At 37.4% G+C, this 16,780-nt stretch overlaps 1 non-coding gene across 1 annotated transcript; it reads left to right on the forward strand.

Annotated features, from left to right (window-relative positions):
- Positions 1-867: 867 nt before the first annotated feature.
- On the forward strand, positions 868-972 carry LOC149207527 (U6 spliceosomal RNA). The gene has a single exon (XR_016253192.1). It is a non-coding gene; the product is annotated as a U6 spliceosomal RNA (small nuclear RNA).
- Positions 973-16,780: the final 15,808 nt, after the last annotated feature.

Genomic DNA, 16,780 nt, shown 5'->3' on the forward strand with positions numbered 1-16,780 from the left:
ATTTGGAAGGCATATTGAAAAGAATTTGATAATACTGATTCACCCCCCCCCCCCCTCTCAGTATTATTTCCAACAGTCTTCATTTCAATATTTCAAGGTATCTATTTTTCTATATGGGCTCTACATGACAACCCCATGCCCTGAAAATTATGTGTGTTAAATGATAGCCCAATCTCAATGCAGTGGGAATATTGGTTGCCTGCAAGATATCAAGCCACACATACCTCCTCCGATCATTGTTATTATTATTCATGATGACTCCAGAAAACGTTATCTCTATCGAAATATGGTGTTTTTATAATAAAATAATTTGCAAGAAGGATTACTAAGTCCCATTATTATTATCTGATCTCCATGATTTGGTTAAATTTATCATTGTTCCATTTCTGCAAACAAATTTCATTGGGATTTTGGTATTTGGTTGAATTTTTCATTGTTATAGACCTGCAAACAATCTCACTAGGATAGGGTTATCGTGCTCACTAACCTATGATGAAATAAGTAAATAGTAAATGTAAGGTTTGGAGTAGAGCATGCATGTAAAGGTGGGGCACTCGATGGTTTTGTGAAATTATGACAAGGAGGGCGTTGTGGTAGGCAAAAGAATTTGGATTTGTAGTGACAGGTGGGTTGGGTATATGCAATTTAGAAACCGAAGGCGTTTATAAACCAATGGAAATTAAGCTTGTCGACTATAGCGATTTGATGTATAATCATCACAACATCCGACCCTGAATGGGGATGGGACAATACTATGATTACTGAATGCATTGCGTAAGGCCTCGTGATAAACAAGGTCCTTCAGCTCTCAAATTCGTTCCTTCAGACAACACAATGTAGCCTTGGCCAGTAACAATATTTGCTTAAGTCATCTCTTCGGAGACATCCGATAAAAATAGAATGATACATAGAAGATTAGCATGGCCCTGCGCAAGGATGACATGCAAAAATCAAGAAATCGTCCAAATTTTTAAACAGTAAAATCCCCAGATGCTCCCAATCCCGCTGGTGCTGCGTTGCGCTGCTGCTCTGCGTGACCTAACTTGGAAACTCCCAGCCTGCAACTGCCTCTCAGTGGCCTCCTGCTGCTGAGGTCCTAGATCAAAATGGATCCTCCAGAGGATGGAGATCCTCTACCAGACCGCGAATAGGAAACGGAAGAGACTGCAAACGCCTTCGCCTCCCTCATCTCTGCATTGGGTCCTCCCAAAAACAGACCATCAGTAACCAAGTTTGTTAAAAGATTGGAAGACATTCTTGAAATCTCCCTCCCTCTTGCTCTCCCTCATAGAGCAGCATTGTCTCTTGCTGAATGCGGATTAGTTGGGCAGTTTACTGGACTATGGCCTTCACCCAAGACGGTTCAGAAATGGGTTGAAAGGAACTGGACTTTGTCGATCAATGGGAAAATATCAATCAAATTCTGTGGAAGAGGATACTACACCTTTCATTTTGAAACCAAGGAGGATCGAGATCTAATATTCAAGAACGACCCATACTTCATGGACATAAGAGGACTGTATTTAAACAGATCGGAAATGTTGTTGGGAAATACATAGACAGATGCCAACCAAAGGAGAACATGCATGCCGGCGCCAGAATCTGCGTAGAAGAGGATTTAGGGAAAGGGCTTCCGGAGGTGATAAAGATCAAAGTGGATCAATGGACGCACATTCAACAACTGGATTATGAACAAATCCCATTCAAATGCAAGGTATGTCACGAATATGGCCATTTTGCTAATAGATGTTCCAAAAAAAAAGAAAATGAAAATGAAAATGTAGAAGATTCAGAAAACAAATGGGAGCAGGCTAAACGGAAGAAATCATCCAATAAACAGCCCCCCCCCCCCTCAACGCAACACTTTGTCCCCTCTGACCCCCTCCCTCCTTCACCAAAAGTAGACATCCCCTCTTCTCTCATTAACTTAAACCCCTTTGGGCCATTGGAAGAACCTTCAGCCCCTCCTCCCCGATCCCCTCTCCAACCTCATAGCTCCCCCATTATTTCTCCTCCTCTTACAAGCACCTACTCCCCGCCTACCCCACTAGTTGATAGGATTCTAACCAGAAATTAGTTTAAGGAATCCCTTCAAACCTTTGAACACCAAAAAAAAGCAGGAAGGAAGTCCAATAAGGAGATAAGGGATGAAGTAGCAGCTAAGGAGATGGCTCTAGGTACGCAACAACCAATGGATTCTTTTTTTGGGAAAAGTTCAGGAAACAATGACAAAATCCAATAGAGAGGGAAAGGTCCCACGCACCACCAAACAAACAAGTAATGATTGTGGTCTCCTGGAATTGTCGCGGACTGGGATCAACTTTCAAAGAAAATGCAACAAGGGACATATTAGTAAAAGAATCCCCAAACATATTCATGATTCAAGAGACCAAAATAAATAGCCAAGAAACTGGAAAAATGATAAAAAAAACTAAAAAATTATGAAGGAGCAGCAATACAGGCTACAGGAGCCTCAGGAGGAATCTGTACGATCTGGAAAAAAGGAGAATGGGAAATGATACTACAAAAAAAGGAACAACATTGGATCCAAACAGATCTAAAGCAAACAAGTACAAAGGAGCAGTACAGTTTCATCAATATATACGCACCAAATCATTACAGGGAAAAAGAGCAATGCTGGAACACTTTAAAGGAAACTCTAACTGAAATACAAAATGGGAAAATAATCCTTGGAGGGGACCTAAATTTGGTTCAAAATATAGAAGAGAAGTTTGGAGGGATATATCATGCAGATCCATCTAGGGATGCCTTGGAAACAATAATGGAGCAGCATAAACTAATTGATATCCCTCCAAGCAATGGGAAATATACTTGGAGCAATAAGAGAGTTGGCAAAAATAACATAAAGGAAAGGCTGGATAGAATATTGGTCCAAGAAAACATCACATCAGGTTACAGCTCGATAAAATCTAAAATTATTCACACAACAACATCCAATCACAAGCCAGTGGCAATAATATTGGGCAAAATGGAAAATCAAGGACCTCTTCCATTTAAATACAACCCAATATGGGACAGCAATGAAGACTTCAGGAACCAAATCACAGAAGCTTGGGCACCAAGAATTACAGGATCACCTCAATATGTTTGGGAAACAAAGTTAAAAAATTTGAGAATTAGGCTCAAGGTGTGGGCAAGAGAGAATGAAATTCAAAAAAAAAAAAACAGAGCTATAAATAAAAATTTACAGCATGCAAAATGAAAAAGAAAACAAAGAGGAGGAAAAACAAGATTATTTAAAAGAGAAGGAGATATTTTGGGAAATATACAGGGAAAATAGAAAAGAGGAAGAGGAGGAAAGACTAAAATCCAGAAGCCTTTGGCTCAACGCAGGGGATAAAAATACAACGTTCTTCCACAACACCATGAAAATAAGAAGAGCAAGAAATCACATAGACAAAAATCAAGTTGATGGGCAAGATATCAAAGGAGCAGAGGAGCTGAAAAAAGCAGCTCATAATCATTTCAAAAACCTCCTTACAGCCAACGAAGATGCAACAGATCATGAAAGCTTCCTCCAGCACACCAAAAAAAAAAAAGAAGAGAAAAATTCAGAAATAAACAAAGAGATCTCAGAAGAGGAAGTAGTTGCAGCCATTTGGAGCCTCCATCCAGACAAGGCCCCAGGGCCAAATGGTTTCACAATAGCATTCTACAGGCAACATTGGAACATAATAAGAAAGGATTTTCTAAGAATGGTGAGAAATGTTTATAAAAAAAAAAATTAGGAAGCAATACAAAATCCTCTTATCTGGCTCTAGTCCCAAAAGAACCCAATCCATCCACCTTTAATAGATTTCTCCCTATTTCCCTTTGCAACTCCTCCTACAAGATTATTACTAAAATAATTGCCAACAGAATCAAGAAAGTGCTCCCGGAAATAATATCCGAAAATTAGGGAGGCTTTGTGCCTAGCAGGCAAATTATTGATAATGTAATTATTGTACAGGAAGCCATCCATACCAACATGCAAAGGAAAGAGAAAGGAATCATTATAAAATTAGATATGGCAAATGCCTTTGACAGGGTCAGCCTTCCATATTTAATGGCAACACTCAAAAAATTCGGATTCTCTCAAGACATAATAAAGGTCATCCAGGCCTGCATCTCGGCCCCATGGATTGCACCTCTTATAAATGGAAGACCAAGTGAATTCTTCTAGAGCTCCAGAGGTCTCAGACAAGGGTGCCCACTTTCCCCTTTTCTCTATATTATAATGGCTGAAACTCTAAGTAGAGCCTTAGAAAAACAAAGGAGAGAAAGAAATATTACAGGTCTCCAAATAGCAAGAGGAGTAAAGAGCATAAACCACTCCCTTTTTGCGGATGACACCCTCTTACTGGGAGGGGCTTCAACAATAATTGCAAGAAGATTCAAAAAAGTTCTTGAAGACTTTATTCAGGTCTCAGGGGGGCTCTTAAACAACTCAAAATGCAGAATATATGGATGGAACACTCCTTCCAGAACCATGCAAAGGATTTCACAAATTATAGAAATCCCCACTCAGGAAAAATGGACCCATTTCTTCTATTTGGGGCTCCCCATCTCTAAAGAAAATATGAAGGCAGAATTATGGACCAAACAGATTGAAAAAATGAAAAATAAAATTCAAAACTGGGGTATGATGTGGCTAAATATGGCAGGCAGGGTGATCTTGATAAAAGCATTACTCGCGGCACTCCCAATCTATCAGTATGCAATAATTTTGGCACCTGCAAGTGCACACAAACAAATGGAGCTAATACTAAGAAGTTTTTTATGGCAAGGAGGGAAACAAGAGAACAAAAAATTTAGTTTGGTCAAGTGGGAGCAAGTAACATTACCTTATGAACAAGGAGGCTTATCAATAAGGTTACTTGGCTTAATGAATGTTGCTTTGGGAATGAAAATAATATGGAGAATGATAATAGGAAAGGAGAGTTGGTGGAAAAAAACTCTCGTCACAAAATACATGGACAAATCTAGAATAAAGCTATTGAGTGAAAATGTCCCCATAAGGCCATGCACACAAGTATGGAAGCTTGTGAAAAAGACAATCCCACTATTCAGAAAGCATATATCTAAAATCCCAGGCAATGGGAAAACGATCTCGATCTGGGAGGACATAATTATGGGAAAAGAGCCTTTAAAGTTTCATTTGGAACTTGAAGGCATTCAAAACTGGATGACAGAAAGAGGCCTAAACACTCTTCACTCAATCTCTATTTGGGATCAGCGAGAATGGCAAGAATGGCAAAATATAATAACCCCTCCAAATCTGAAAGGGAAATGGGTCAAATTAAGGCAGCACCTCAAAGAAACAACGCCCACAAGCACTGAGGAAGAAGATGAATTTGTCTGGGATCCAAGTGGAGGAGGATACACAGTCAAAACTAGTTATAAATCCCTACAAGATCATCCAAATCAACGTGGTTGGGGCTTTTGGAAGACAGTATGGAAATTTGAAAGTTTACCTAAAATAAAAATATTCATGTGGACCCTCTTAAAAGGTAAAATCCTAACCAATGAAAATCTCCAAAAAAAGGAATTCGTGGTCCCTCCAGATGTTCTATGTGCTTGAAGGAAGAAGAGACCATCCAACACTTATTCCAGGATTGCAAGATAGCCAAAGAGTGTTGGAAACAACTCTCAAGTCCCCTTGAAATCAACTTAAACTTCACAAATCCTTTTCCGGAATTTTATCAAGCTTGGGAGAAGGCATACCCGTATTCAACAAAGAACAAGGTGACAATTCAGAGGTTCTAGAAATGCATCTCAGTAGTCCTATGTTGGCAAATATGGTTGACAAGAAACAAAAGTATTTTCAAAAACCAGACCCCAAGAATAGGGAAAATTTTATCCAAAACTTGGGGCTTAACATCTGAAATCTTAAATGCAAAAGGGACTACAGCAATGGACTATAACATCCTACAACAAGAAGAGAAAGACTGGATCAGAAAAGCCATAACAAAAAACAATGGGCAAAAAGGACACAAGAAAAAACCTTCAGCTCAGAGTTGGAAAATTAGGCTAAGCAAAGAAGAATTTGCAAACTGGAAAAAAAAAAAAAAAAAGATATTGTCTTTTCTTTGATGGGGCATCAAAAAACAATCCCAGGAAAGCAGGGGCAGGAGGAATCATAATCGATCCTGATGGGAAAGAGATAGTCTCATATGAATGGGGCCTTGGAGAAACATCAAACAACAAAGCAGAAGCTTACAGTTTGCTAATGGGGTCAAGAATAATTAAAAAGAGATTTATTCGAGACCCAATCATAATAGGAGATTCAACTATTATTATAGAGGCAATGGCTAGAAATAAAAGCCCCAACAATGTAGCCATAAACAGAATATATAAGAGGATAAGAACTAATCTGGAAGGCTCAGGAGTGGTGACATTCAAACATGTTCTGAGAACACACAATCAACTGGCTGATGAATTTGCAAACCAAGTAGTCCAAAGAACAAAAGGAACCACACGGGAGAACGAAGAGATATACCACACCTCAGTTCCATAGACCAAACTGTATGTCATGAAGCAAGAATTTCTCCTTAAAAAAAGAGTGAAAACTCCCAAAACACTTTCAAAAGGACAACAGGAAATCAACAAGAAGATATCCCTGCAGGAGATATCAGATGGAACTCACGGGATATCAAGCAAAAAATATGGGGGAAATCAGAATCATTATCTAGTCTGAAGATCAAGGACGATTGTGATCCTACTCCCATGAAGTGCGCAACAAAATGTCTCATCTTGGACAGGTACCGTAGTATCCCGTCTCCCTTAAAGTCTAAGTCGGCCTGCTCTATACTTCGTTGTGTTAATATTATCCAAATCCATTTAACTCTTTCTCAGCCATTGCACAGTGCCTCTGAAATTCCTCATGCAAATTCACCCCCTCTGAGCCTTCATCTGATCCCTTCCCTTCGCATCACGCATCAGACTAATCCACATCAGGAGGCTAACATCAGTTCGCAAACAAGGAGGCACTCGGAAAGTTCAGCACATCAGCACCTCCTACGCCCTTCCTCTCACCATTACGCTCCCTTCAATCCTTTAATCACAGTTAGCAGCAGGCTCGTTGTAGGCTTGCCAACCCATAGGTTTCATAATTCCTCTCGCTCCTCCATCCGAGCACACCTGAGCTCCCTTCCCTTTAATTCTCAATCAGTTATCCTCCACTCTGTTTCCTATTACTCTCCACAGGAAGAACAATATACATCAACTACAACAGTCAATATAATCTCGGATTTCAACAGAACAACACACAGCAAAAGGAACAACAAACATTTCAAAAATTCAGAGAAGGAAGTGAATCAGATGGAATTCAATCCAATAGAAAAAGTTGCAAGGAATGACGGATGTGCAACATGCAAAGCAAATAAATTTATGATCAACAGATTCCAAGATGCTCTGCAAGACATTAGGTCAGAAATGAGAAATGAGTTTAGTTATCAAAAGAGAAGCATGGAAAGCCAGAAAGTGGAGATATTGGCACTCAAGAACAAATGTGTGCACTTAGAGGAAGCAGTGGCATATATCAAATCCACCACCATGAGCCAAGAAGGAGAAAACTTTGTCCATCAAGGCAAGAAGCAGCAGTCCTCCCAGGAATAGTCAGTGCATAAACCATGAAAAACAACAAGCAACTCAATGTTATGTAAATTTATATTACTTGCAGGCCAGTATGTAAGGCAGTACGCCAGGATAGATATAGGAATTTATAGAATTTTGGATTTTAAGCATAGGAGTAGGGACTGCGTTCCCAGTACACTCTTACTGCTTGAACATTATTATCACCGAATGTAATAGGAGCATGCTCCATCTCATCTTTTTGGTAATATAACCACTATCCGAACTTGTTAAAAAATAAAAAATAAAAAATAAAAAAATTGCTTAAGTCATTCACTTTTGAAATTCCAACCCATTGAATGACTAAAGTAACAATCACTTTCATGGTTTGGGTAGTTTGGTGATTTGATTCCCCCTCCATTTCTAGGTTCAACCAATGTTTGTGATTGCTATATGTATAAAACACATTGGATTTAGGTTTTTGAGTGGGGTGTTTTTGGGGCTGGGTTGATGTAAAGATTCAAAGAATCATGGAAAAAAAGGATGGATATTGTAACAAAGGACATGGATGAGTTAAACAAGCATGGTTTCCAAATCCTTATGTTGTAGCATTTTTTGGTTTTGATAAGGTAGAATAAAATAGTCAAAAAATAAAAAATATTTTGAAAAAAATGCTAAGTTAGGATACAGACATAACAATAGTGAATAAAATGTTTTTGAAAATATCTTGATGATGATGTCCATATCAAAGAAAATGTTACATTAGATGTCCTAAAAAATAAAGACAAAAAGAAAATGTTAGGTTAGAAAGAAAAGAAAACAAATAAACTCTGAAAGTGAGCAAGTCTAAATGCCACTACTATTTTTCTGCAAAATAATGGTTGTGTGTAGCTTGTCATAAATGCCACAACCCATGACAGTCAAATAGTTTAATCTTGACTGCTTCATGCTTTAAATTTGATGTTATAGTTAGAGAATAAAGATCTGGCCAAACTGTTTAATCTTGGCAGATCAATAGTTAGGTAGAGAATAATAAGGTGCTCATCAGTTTAATCTGAGCCCTTGGATGTTATAAGGTTAGAATTAGATAGTTTGATTTTGTAAAATAAAAAGAAAGGAAAAGGGTTTGCTAGCTTAAATGCACCCATTAAGTGAAGAAAAATGATAGGATAAGCAAAGGGTAAGTAGAAGAAAGTTGCAGAAGTTTGATGATTCTTTGGACAAAAGGTACATTATCATGTTTTACCATATGTTTCTATGTCCATGATTCAATTACACAAAGCAAATGAAGGCCTACAATATCAATTAATTAACTTCCTATTCATCCCCATTCATCCCTATATTCACTAATTTCCCCTTCCCACCTTCATACAGTTCATATTCATTCATTTTCCATAAAAACTCATTTTCCTAAGGTTAAAATCCTTTTTACCTAGGAAAAGTGAAAACCCCATGTAAAACCCCTTTTAACCCAAAAAACCCACAAAAGGATGTTTAGCCTAAGTATTGATGTATATATGCGAAAAGAAAATAACTCATAAAAGCATTATACTTAGTGTATTTCTCTTTTCCGCCTATATTTCCCCTTTCTGCTCATATTTCATATTAACACTAACCTATAGTATTAAACCCCTAAAAGCCCCTTTTCCCATATATATTAACTCCCTTTATTAAATAACTCGAAACCTTAAGTTTTATTATAAAACTATGTATTTTCATTAACATATTGCAATATTGGCGGATTGCAATCTTTCAACGTGCATCCATTCTCCTCCAATAGCGATATGCGATGCACGATGGACCCGGACCCGACCTAAATATATAATATATTTTATTGCCATATCGCATCCGCCCCCATCGCAAGTCCCAGCTAAATCATATATCCTCCGCCATTGCGATCTTCGATTGCGATGGGAATCCGGACCCGATCACAGTATTATCTATAATTTATTTCCATATCACATCCGGCCCTTATCACATCCCTTTGAGATGGGCCTTCCTCCGCTAAACCCCAATTGCGATATGCGATGAACCTGGACCCGATATCATTTATCTGCCTGAATTCATAATTTTTCAAGTCTGCCATACCCTGTTTTGCAAAGAATTTCTTTGTTAAAAGGTTTTTATGTTTTAAACGAAGAACCTCCATTTAACCGCTAATCTCAGTTTTAACTCATAATAAATCCCATTGTCACCATAATGAATCGTTGGGACCCTCCACGTTGTTGTTTTGCTCCACCATCGTCCGATCTAATGCATTCAAATCCAACGTCCCTCGACAATTTTGGGTTGGCTGTCTGTACGGGCATTACCCACCCGAAAAGCGGTATTTCATTGACCTTCCCTTGCTACGTGTCAGGCTCTGGGCTATATCGGGTAACCCCTCCCAAAACCGCCCGCGACTTATAAGCGGTGCGATGAAAACCAAAACCGCCTCCCGCATAATGACAAAATGACCACTGTTCACTTTGCGCCATAATTTGTAAAGTAGATTGTTTTTCCATTTAAACCAAAAAATCACCATTTGGCTTTGTTTCGCCTGTTTTCACAGTAAACTCTCCATAAGCCTCTGTGACCAATAAAGCCATTGTTTTACCTTCCGATACGCCGTGGACTCCTTCCAATATCCTTTCAAGCTAAATAAAGCCATTGAAGACCTCCTTTGTCACCTATGTTTTCTTAACAATTTCTGTGTTTTGCAGGGAAAAACTTATGTTCCAAGCTTACAAAGAAAAAGCTTGCATACAATTAGAAGATAAATATGAAGATCATATCAAATTACTTTACCATGTGACATAAAATCTAAAAGGATTTACTGTTGAAAAACACAGTAAAAACTTGAAATGCATAATAAAGGTAAAAGAACACAGTAAAGGCTACTCAGCAGGGTCAAAGGATATTCAAAGAGTTTAAAGAGTATCAGATGAAAGATCAAATGAATGAATCAACCAGTGTAAAGGATACAAACAATCAAGCAGCTTAAAGGGGCAAAATATCAAACAACAAAGCCAGCACAACCTGAATAAAAGGGACAGCAAGAAGCAGTTAAATAGCTGCCCCTATCTTCTTGCATGAAGATCTTTTCCTTTCCTAGAATAAATCTTAATCAATTTTAGGATATTTTCTTAGTTTCATTATTGTATAAATAACTCTCTTCTCAAGTTATTATGGGTTCGAAGTTCGAGGTTTATTATTCATTGCTTGTTAAGTAGTGACTGTTCATTCTACTTTGAACCTGGTTGCACCTTTGAAGGAAGCTTTTCTAGACACTTGATGTACTCAGTTTTTCTGGAACCTTAATACAAAGCAGAGGATTCTGAATTTGGTTTTACATAGTTTGTGTTATCTTGTAAGTTTTTCCAATTATCAATCATTATGTTTTTCTTCATATGCTTATGACTTATAGAGATATCTAGGTAGGAATAATTGTGTCTCAATTTATTCCTATAAGCTCCTGAAGTGATCATCTATTAAGAGAATGGATTAATGAACTGTCTATTTAGCTAATCCCCTCTAATCAATAAATCATCAGCATCTTTTGTAAGCTTAAGTATATTGCCTTGAATCTTTGGAATGTAGTTTAGAAGCTTTTCATACTTATGATTGTTCTGTTTTACAGTCTGGAAATTGTGGTAATCATATTATTTTATGTCTTCTTCTCACCACTATTTGATCTATATCACTGTGTAAAGCTTTATAGTAGCCCTTTGCTGAGATATTAATATTATCCAAAGGATTAAGTATTTCAATTCTACATCTGTCTTCATTCATTGGTCTTCCAAAACTAAAACCAAAAACCCCAAAACAATTATTTTAGATGCTCTGGCATTGGTAGCTGACCTACTACTATCTCAGAGGTACAACATCAGACTAGCGTCGTTGCCGGGGATTCGAATTTCTTTTAAGTTTCCCTTGGGACAACGATATTCATTCATTCTTTTCCTTTAAGGTGATTAAAGGGTTTAGAAAGGTTAAAATCATTCACCTAGGCGACTCCACACTCCCAAGCTGGCACCTTTTAAACATACCAGATCTCATTCAGAAGCTGACATAGTTAGTCCTCTGTCAGATCTTGAAAGGCTTCTGAGAAAAGATAGTTCTAAAAGGGGACACCAACCATCTTCTTCTTCTTCTTCAGTCCTACAGTCTGAAGAATTAGAATCATTTGACCCCTATAGTAATATCCCATCTGATCCTGATTACTCCCATTTATCACCTAGGGTTGCTGAACTTCTAGATAAAGGAGTTGATTTTAAGTCAGCCTACCTTATTCATTCATTAGAATCTCATCCAATACCCACACTACCACCAGGATCACCTAAAACTGAATATGATTTGGGTGTTAATCTACCATAATATAAACCCACAGATTTCATATCCCCTACCACCTATCATTTTCCTTCCATTTTTGACCAACCTGAAGCTTCTTCTTCTGAACAACCTGAGGAGACCTTCTCTATATATTCCAATCCTCTCTTTGAAACAAAAGAAGGTATTCCTTTACAGGTCCCAAAGTTATTTCTTAAGACTCCTTTGAAATCTTTCAGGAGATCTCCTCCTTCACCTCCAACTAGTTCATCAACCTCTAAATCACCATCTTCTTCCTCTTCTTATTCTTCATCTTCTTCATCCACACATACACCACATACTCCACCTGGACAACCTCATACACCTCGAGCACCTCATACACCTCAAGCATCTCATACACCACCTATTGTCATGGCTTTCCGACCTATTGTACAGGCTAGATATGCTGCCTTAGTCTTACCTAATAACCTTGATGCATTCCCAGCTGGATACTTAAAATACCTTCCCAAGTACAATGGAGAAACTGGTCCCTCAGCTGAGGACCATCTTCAAGCTTTCCTAGACTTTGCAGACAACATGAATATTGAACAAGAAAACGTTTATATGAGATTGTTTGTATAGTCACTTGAAGGAAATGTGAGGATTTGGTTTAGGCAGTTACCAGCAACTTCCATTAGAAATTGGGAAGAGCTTACAAACATATTTAAAAATAAATGGGGTGTGAAAAAGGATCCTCTTTACTTCCTCACAGAATTTGAAGAGCTTAAAAGGAACTTTGGTGAACCAGTATCAGATTTTATCAAAAGATTCAATAAACTCTATCACAAAATGCCTGCTGATTGTAAGCCCCCTGTAGCAGCAGCTAAGTCTAGATTTTCTAAAGCTTTTGATGATGACTTTGTTGTTATGCTACAAGAGAGAACTTCAAGAAATCTTGAAGATATGCAAACAAACACTATAGAAGTAGAAGCAAATAGGGCAGCCTCAACTTCTTTAAAACTTAAGGAAGAAAAGGCCCAAAGAAAACTCAAATCTGTTCAAGAAGCCTCTAGTTCCTCTAAGACTAAATCAGAAGACTCAAAAATAGATGAAATAACATCTCTTCTTAGAAACCTATCAAATAGGATTTCAAAGACTAAGACCCAACCTAGGACAATACAACAAACAGTGACTAGACCCCAAAACCAAAATCAAGGTCAGTATAAAAGAAATCCACCATTACAAATTCTTCAGAGACCTAGCAATGATCAACAGGTTCCTACTCCTCTATTGATAGATGATAAACAACCTGATGATAATACTATGACAGTTACTGAAGATATTAATAGTATGGATTCTTCTTCCAATCAAACAGCGATCATTCCTCTATCACAACAAAATTAGGTTCAAGAAGATCAAGAAGCTTCACAAGTCTCTAAATATCATGCTTTCTCTGAATTTTTAATCGCAGAGTTGAACAAGAGATATGATCTTAGGCCTAGCCCTGGTCTTGGGAGACCTCCAAAGGAAACTCCAATAATTGAACCACGTACCAAAACTGTTGAAGCTCAAACAACTCTTATTCAGCCCTTAGATCAGTCAATTGATACTACCCAAACTAGTAAAAACATTTTTACTACATTTAATGTTGAAAAAGAATTAGAGAGGGTTAAGATCCCAATTCCACTGTCAGAACTTTCTAAAAACCCTGGTTACAAAAGCCAAGTCACAAAATGGATATAAAATACCTTGGTTGATGCTAAAGATGATGTCATAAGTCTGCAAGATGAAAAACCAGCAATAGTTTTTGGCCCTAGTTCAGACATGATAGATAAGATAGTGCCTCCTTTCTATGTAACTATTAAAACAAATGATTCCATGTTGTATAATTGTATGCTTGATTCATGAGCATCACACAACCTTATGCCAAAATCTATCATGGACCATTTGAAACTCGACATAACTAAATCCTACCATGACCTGTACACCTTTGATTCTAAAAGGGTGCCCTGTTTGGGACTAATCAAGGATCTAGTGGTCACCCTTGCCCAAGTTCCAGTGAAAAGTGTAGTACTTGATATTGTTGTCACAGATATCCCTCCCAAATTCGGAATGCTCCTTTCTAGGTCTTGTTGTGCCAAATTAGGGGGAACTCTACAGATGGATATATCATATGCTACTATTCCTGTTTATGGAGGAGAGCAATTAAGATTATATAGAGAGGTAAGATTTGTACATATTGTTTATAAGACTGACCAGCCAAGGAACCATCCAATTTATGCAATAGATCAAGACTTTGGTTGTTTTCAACTCGCTTCAAACCAACATAAAACTCAAGTCAAAATTGAAGAGGTAGTTGAAAGTCCTGAACCAAACTAAACTGATATTTGGAAATTGTTCTTTGATGGCTCTTGCACAAAAGATGGGGCAGGAGCTGGAGTAGTTTTAATTTCACCTGAAAAAAGAAAATATAACCCAATAATGTAAATTAGACTTCAAAGTTACAAATAATGTGGCTGAATATGAAGCTTTCCTTTTAGGATTGCAATTATCCAAAAGCTTAAAAGTTCAAAACTTAAGTGTTTTTACTGATTCAGAACTTATTGTTAAGCAAGTAAGAAATGCTTGCCAGACCAAGCACCCTAGACTTAGGTCCTACCGAAATGAAGTATGGGATTCAGTTGAAAACTTCTTTGATGCTTTTAATTTGACTCATATTCCCAGAGATCAGAATATTCATGCAGATGCCTTAGCTGTCTCTGCTAGCTCTTTTAAAATTCCTGATCATATTGATGTACTCTATTAGATACAAGTCAAATATAGGCCATCTATCCCAGATAATCTGAAACATTGGCAAATATTTGAAGATGATGAACATTTGAAATCATTTCTGCAGGTAATAGATGATTTCATTTCTACAAATTGATGAAGATAGAACTAAAATAAATGAAAATGCAGATGGTAATGATACTTCATATTTTAAAACCCAAATTGCTAATCATGACATTATTCAATTATCTAATAATTTTATTCCAAAAGGACTCATTCCTTTATAAAAATTGTTTGATCAGAAATATGTCCTCCGAAACCCTCAGTCCATTTCCTCAAAAGATGACCTAGAAGAGATTAACATTGGAACTGATGAAGATATCAAAAACATCAAAATATGTGCATCTCTAGACCCTGAGATCAAAGCTCAATATCTTAAGTTACTTCAAAATTATAAGGATGTTTTTGCTTGGACTTATGCTAATCTAAAGACCTATGATAATTCATTAATACAACATAAGATTCCTTTGAAGCCAGAAGCAAAACCTTATCAGCAGAAACTTAGAAGGATAAATCCAGCCCTTCTACCAACTATAGAAAGGGAGATTAAGAAAATGCTAGATGCTCAGATCATCCTCCCTCTTAGATATTCTAATTGGGTTGCAAATCTAGTTCCTGTTAAAAAGAAAAATGGAGAAATAAGATTGTGTGGATTTTAGAAATTCGAACAAGGCATCATTAAAAGATAATTATCCTTTGCCCTAAAAGGATCAGTTACTTCAAATGGTTTCAGGAGCACAAAGACTTTCTATGCTTGATGGTTTTTCAGGTTACAATCAGGTGAATGTTGATACAGTAGACAGAGAGAAGACAACCTTTACTACATCCTGGGGTACATTCATGTACGCTAGGATGCCATTTGGCTTAACCAATGCTGGAGCAACATTTCAGAGAGCTATGGACATAGCTTTTATGGGTCAGGTAAATTAATTTGTGGTTATTTACCTTGATGACATAACTGTTTTTTCTAAATCTGATCAGAAACATCTAAAACACTTGATGAAGGTTTTTGACAGGTGTAGAAAATTTGGAATATCATTGAACCCTAAGAAATCCTTGTTTGCTATCAAAGAAGGAAAATTGTTGGGCCATATTATTTCAAAGGAGGGAGTAGTAATTGACCCCAAACGAGTATCTGCCATTAAAACATTGACCTTACCTAGAAACAAGGAGGAGATTCAAGCTTTTTAGGCAAGATTAATTTTCTAAGGAGGTTTATTCCAAATTATGCAGAGATTGTAAAAGATATAACTGACATGCTTGGAAAGGACCATGAAATCAAATGGACTGCCTCTTCTAGGCATGCATTTGAACAAATAAAAAGGGCTATCTCTGAAGCTCCCACCTTAGCCAACCCTGATTATACTAAGCCATTTAGTATTTTCTCTTTTGCCTCTGAAACAACCCTTGCTGCCGTTCTATTAAAGAAAAATGAAGATTCCCATGACCAACACATAGCCTTTTTTAGCAAGGTTATGAGAGATGTTGAGCTTAAGTATGACATTATTGAGAAGCAAGCCTATGCCCTCATTCAAGCCCTGAAATCATTCAGAATGTATGTCTTACATTCACCTATTACTGCTTATGTCCCTAATAGTGTTGTGAAAATTGTCCTAACCCAACCAGACACTGATGGGAAAAGAGGTAGATGGATCACTCAAATTCTGGAGTTTGATCTAACTATCAAGACTACCAAGCTAGTAAAAGGTCAAGGATTAGCCAAGCTTCTAGCTGAATCCAACTGCAAAGTACTTGGAATCAATTATGTTTTAGAAATACAAGGGAAGAATACACAAGAACCTTCTGTCCTTGCAGAAGGGGAGAATCCACAAGAACCTTCCTTTCATGCAAAAGGGGAGAATCCATAAGAACCTTCCCTTCATCCTAAAGGGGAGAATCCACAAGAACCTCTACCTTCAAAATAGATCAGTCCTATACACATTGATGAAAAATTCTTGTTGTCAAACTGGTATCAAAATATTGTAAATTTCTTGATCCATTTTAAGTGTCCAGCATCATTCTCCAAAACCCAGTGTAAAACCCTTAAGTTAAAATTAGTCAAGTACTGCATTATAAATGCAAATTTATACTG

Source organism: Pinus tabuliformis, chromosome 1_2 (assembly GCF_031772625.1).
Source record: "Pinus tabuliformis cultivar Carrire ecotype Pingquan chromosome 1_2, CPIR1, whole genome shotgun sequence".
NCBI lineage: Eukaryota > Viridiplantae > Streptophyta > Pinopsida > Pinales > Pinaceae > Pinus > Pinus tabuliformis.